At 49.2% G+C, this 5,546-nt stretch overlaps 1 pseudogene; it reads right to left on the bottom strand.

The window, feature by feature from the left end:
* Window positions 1–3,041: 3,041 nt before the first annotated feature.
* Window positions 3,042–5,315, bottom strand: LOC123191830 (galactoside 2-alpha-L-fucosyltransferase-like; annotated as a pseudogene).
* Between the last annotated feature and the right edge of the window lie 231 nt (window positions 5,316–5,546).

Raw genomic sequence — 5,546 nt, 5'->3', positions numbered from 1 at the left:
ATGCCAGACACCGGATTGCGATATAGCTCCGAGCAAAAACGGAGCTCGGGCTAAGAATAAGACGAACATCATGGACGGTCACCGGGTGGAAAGCCCGCCAAGAACAGAAGAGCACCAAAAACATGGCACACCATTGCTGGAGCTCCGAAAGCCCTGGAAATGGCGCCGCCAAGACACTCGACCACGTAGAACCGACTTCCCTTGGCCGCAAGACCCGTAAAAGGGCCTGCATAGCAGCGGCGGCGCTTCCGCACGCATGTAGCTCTACCGAGCCAGAATAAAAAGCCATCGGCACCGAAAACCATGTTGAAACCAAGGCATCGACGGGCCAAAAAATCCGCGGCGGCCTCGACAGCAACGAAAACCACGCCGGCGATCGCCGGAGAACCACCACCGAGACAGATAGAGACGACCAAAGAGATCCACCGAGCCGGAATAGAAAACCATCAGCACCGCCTCCACACAGCAGCAACGAGAACCACGTCGGCGATCGCCGGAGAACCACCAACGGGCCTGACAGAAACGACCGGAGAGAACCTGCAAAACGAACAACAACAAATGAGGTCAGCAGGGAGCCCATCCTGGCCGGAGGGAGGCTATATAGGTGGTCGCGGCGCACCGATGTATGACGCATCGCCCCATGCAGAACACGTGGCGGCGCTGCCTCGACACGTCCCCCCATGCATGTGCGTGGCGGCGCTGCCTCGACACGTCCCCCCATGCAGCCGAGGGGCAGCGCGGGTGGCGACGCGTCGGCGCCGCCTCGCCACGCACACACCGCGCGGATCGACCAGGCGGGGCGTCCGACCGAGCCGCGCGCGGTCCGTCTCAACCGAGAGGTGCATCCGACCGAGGCGGGCGAGAAGTTTGCCGTCGTGTAGTACGGGTGTCACAAAAATAAATTCAAGAAGGGCTCCAAAAATCTGAGAAAAAAGAAAACCTACGCGCGCGGTTTAGTATAGTATATCTACTATGACTGATATACGGAGCTCAGAAACTCATCGTAGTCTTTATTTTATGGTTTTTATTTATGGTTTAGAGGGAATTAGTTTACAGCTCAGTCTTTGCATCATGATTCGTACACAATGTTAGAGTTGTGTCGAATATTATGTACAAGGTAGGTACAGTTGGACTAGGAGTTGTATTGTGTTTACATAGGATGTGGAGTCGTGTCCTAATAGGACACTTGTACCCTAGGACTCTTATATATAGTGGGGGTAGACACATGATATAACTTATGCCAACATAATAGCATTGGCGCGCAAGGGGGAGCCGGCGGCGTGTGCCGACGCCTGGATGGTCGGAGTGCGGTATTGTGACGGTGTCACGGGGACGAGCGCCCTTAGTCAGGCCCCGGGCATGTAGCCATATCGGTGAACCCCTTAACAAATCTCGGTGTCGTACTCATGTGATTGCTTGGTCCTCGGATGATCGATGGTATGCCTCGGATTTATTCTAACAAGTGGTATCATGAGCTAGGTTATTCGAGGGTGGATTGATCATCTATCATGGAGTCATGTTGAAGGTGGAGCTGGAGTCTCAAAGACTTCACTCGGTGCTGATTGAGGGGCTACGACGTAAGTCGACAGAGAGTCGAAACCTATTTAGCGGGAAAAAAGCGAGTGACATGCAGTTCGGACTCGAGCCCAGTGGTCTGATGGAAACGTGAAACTCGTCATCGGTCGGTGATGATCGGTGGTACTCTGCAGTGGGGGTTGAGTGGTGTGGTTTCGCGACCCTTGAGACTCGACCGGGACAGTGGAGGCTCGACGTGGTAATAGCGGCGAGGTGTGCGGTATGCACGGGGCATGGAGACCGGCCAGGGCTCTAGTGGTCATACATGTGGTGAGACAGCTGCGAATTTGACTCGGGATGACTACAAGCAACGGTGAAATTCTTTCAAGTTTCAGACAGGCGGTCAAGAAAGGAGCGATGATGTTGAGTTCAGGTAACTCTTACGTGTGACACTCAATATGTGAGTTGTTCACTTTCACGCAGGTGAGTGATCAGTGTGTGATGGCGTTGGACTGATACTCTAGAAGTTGGGAGCACAAACTAGAGTAACAACAAACTTAATTTTGCTCGAGTGTAGACTGTGGTTAAGAAAAGAAGGGACTACAAGTTGCAGGTGGAGTCATATGGAGTCTTTGGAGTAGCAGCGGTTTTCATGGGATAAGCTCAAGTCCAATGTACATGAAAGTTTGACGCATTGACGAATTCAAGATGGTGGAGAATATTCGCCAAGGTGGAGTTTGTTAGAGTTGTGTCGAATATTGTGTACAAGGTAGGTTACAGTTGGACTAGGAGTTGTATTGTGTTTACATAGGATGTGGAGTCGTGTCCTAATAGGACACTTGTATCCTAGAACTCTCATATATAGTGGGGGTAGACACACGATGTAACTTATGCCAACATAATAGCACAGGCGCGCAAGGGGGAGCCGGCGGCGTGTGCCGGCGCCCGGGTGGCCGGAGTGCGGTATTGTGACGGTGTCACGGGAAGGAGCGCTCGTAGTCAGGCCCCGGAGATGTAGCCATATCGGTGAATCTCGTTAACAAATCTCGGTGTCATGCTCGTGTGATTGCTTGATCCTCGGATGATCGAGGAATGCCTCGAATTTATTCTAACACACAATGTAAGTTGCAGTGGATGCAACTTTCTTTTTTTAGTTATAATTATTTAAAACTGATGAAACCCATTAGATTTGCGTCGTGATTCTTACTCGGTGAGAGTTGCAACTAATTGAGAACTACTCCCTTCGTTCCATAATATAAGAGCGTTTTTTACACTACACTAGTGTCAAAAATGCTTTTATATTATGGAACTGAGTGTAGTGTTAAAAAGCTTTTGTATTATGAAACGGAGAGAGTAGTCGGTAACTAATTGAAAACTAGTCGCTTCATTATTTTTACCGGACAAATAGCCAAACTACAAAACAAACATAGAGAAAAATCTTATACGACCCATCGGTGGACCAACTAGGCAAATCAGATAGGTAACTACGATGATTGCCAAATTGAGGGAAGGCCAGCTGAGCTGAGTTACTCCACCAACTGAACGCCATACGATACATCCTCGCACTGCCGGATGTAGGGGACTAGCTTGCCGTTGTCGCTGTCTCCCCTGGTCCGGCAGTCATAGTGCGGCGGCTTCATGAAGCAGGGCTCGATGGTGGAGGCGAGACGACACGGCGGATCGGGGACCTTCCCGTCGACGGGGAGCATGAGCACCCAGGGCCTCAGCCCGGCCAGCCCCTGGCTGACGTAGCCGAACGTGGATTGGGCGGACGTGACGACCACGTCCGAAAAGCTGAGCAACACTATCTCAGCCAACGCCTTCTGGTTGTGCTGCCGCTTCTCCGAGTGCTGCGTGCCCAGGTGCGTCGGCTGGAACACGCTCACAGTCACAGCCGCGCCGTGCTCGTAGTACAGTACAGACTGCTGATCTTATCGTACTAGTCCCCGTTGAGCGAGACGACAAGCACGGCCTTGCGTTCCGTCTGCTCCTGCTCCTGGTGCTGGTCAGAGTCAGAGCTCGGGAGAGTAACGTTGTCGACGGCGGGCAGGAGGCTCTCGCACGAGATGATCTGGTTGTAGCGTTGGTCGGCGGAGATGCGCGCATACTTGAACTCGCGTACCTGGACGCCCACCCGCGCGCTCCTCCGCTGGGGCGAGGTACGAGCTGTAGTACCGCGTCGCCATGCCCCACACTGTGTTGCTCGGGTGGAACAGGTACCGCCCGAGGTGGTGGAACACGGTGTCGCGGCGCGGGAACAGCCGGACCAGCTCTTCCTCGTACCGCGGGAGGAAGAAGAGGCCCGGCACGAAGTAGTTGTCGGAGCGGAGCACGAGCCATCGCACGCCATGCAGCGTCTCCTGTCCGTCGTCGCAGAAGAAGCACCGATCGTCCGGCTTGTAGTTGGTCTTGCATATCCGCATATATATAGCACGCTTGTACTAGGCTGGGCAGCCATATCCGCATGCATTTCTCTTCTTTTTGGCCCTCCTTGTTCCACGTCCTGCTTACATACAGTACATATATACTACTCCACTGGAGGGGAACGTTTGGTTCTTGGGTACATATATACCCTATATGGAAAAAAAATAGCAATTCAATAAAAAGTCAAAAAAAATTGAAAATATTTTTAAAATAAACTTGATCTTTCATTGTACTAGTGAGAAAAGTTTCACAAAAAGAAAATTCCTCTTTGACTTCTTTTTAAAAAAGACAAATTTTCGGTCAAAATAGCGTGAATAGTGACCTATAATAGCAAATAAATTTTGTCTTTTTTACTGTGAAGTCAATGTTGGTTCCTTTTTGATGAAAACTTATATACTAGTGCGCAAGTAAGTCAAATTTAATCTAAAAATACTTTTGAACTATTTTGACTTTTTGTTTAATTGTTTTAAAAAAATCCATATAGGGTGTATATACATGCGAGAGCCAAAGGGTATTTCCCCTACTCCACTAGGAAGGAGTAGTCACGAAGAAAAGCACATGCGTTGACCTCGACTTGTGTGTGTCCTCATGGTCATGGACGGGATGAGTAACACGGGGTTAAAGTGGCAAGTATGATCGTACTACTCCCTCCGTTCCGAATTACTTGTCGCGGGTATTGATGTATCTAGATGTATTTTAGTTACATCCATTTCTGCGACGAGTAATTTGAACCGGAGGGAGTACAAGTTAGAGCGAGCTGACCAAATCAAGCACCACCACCAATTCCCCGCTGGAGACCTTACACGCTCAACATAATGCACATCGATCCGACGGCGGTCGCAACATGCATGTGCCGCTGGGCTGATAGAGCTATACACGACTGGCAGCGTGCAAGCGACGGTTGTGCAAATGCTGCGTATTTTCAGGTCAACTAGGAAATTTTTTCACGGCGTTAGTAAGAAATTCCATTTGCTTTATTTGCACTATTGTGCATAGATTTGACAAGGTAATCGAAAAGAAACAGTCTAGCAAAATCGTGTGTTGCAATAATGTTAGAATTGAGCACACAAAAAAACATGCTCAGTGTGTTAGATGAGAGCACACAACCATGAGTACCATTACAATTCCATGCTCTTTTTTACTCTCAATTCCAAATGAAAGTGAGTGATGAGATTTAGGCAACTGCTAGCCTGTACACTGAATATTATTAATTTTTATGTAAGAATATGGTACATGTAGTCTCAAGCAGAATTAACAGTAGATTCGTACTACATTTTACAAAACCTGGAGTGCTACACCATTAATTTGGTATATTATTTTACACACAACTTTGGGAACTGCCAGTTTCCAACCTTCAAAACTGGATTGCACCCCATGTGCAGGTGCAGCCAAGCAGTGGCGGAGCTACATCCACATGTTTGGGCGGGCCAGCTAAGATAAATAATACAGTATACATCTAAAGTTTTGCTCTTAGGGCTCAAATTAAGCACCAGTCTTCACTAAACTTTAGTTGAGCTGGGCGGGCCATGACCTGGTTTTGCCCAGCCGTAGCTCCGCCACTGCAGCCAAGACTTGTGGTTCCACATTTGCACAAAACTCTAATTATG

This window comes from Triticum aestivum, chromosome 2A (genome assembly GCF_018294505.1).
Source record: "Triticum aestivum cultivar Chinese Spring chromosome 2A, IWGSC CS RefSeq v2.1, whole genome shotgun sequence".
Lineage (NCBI taxonomy): Eukaryota > Viridiplantae > Streptophyta > Magnoliopsida > Poales > Poaceae > Triticum > Triticum aestivum.
Note: the sequence above shows the minus strand (reverse complement) of the source record. Positions and strands in the feature narration are given on the sequence as shown.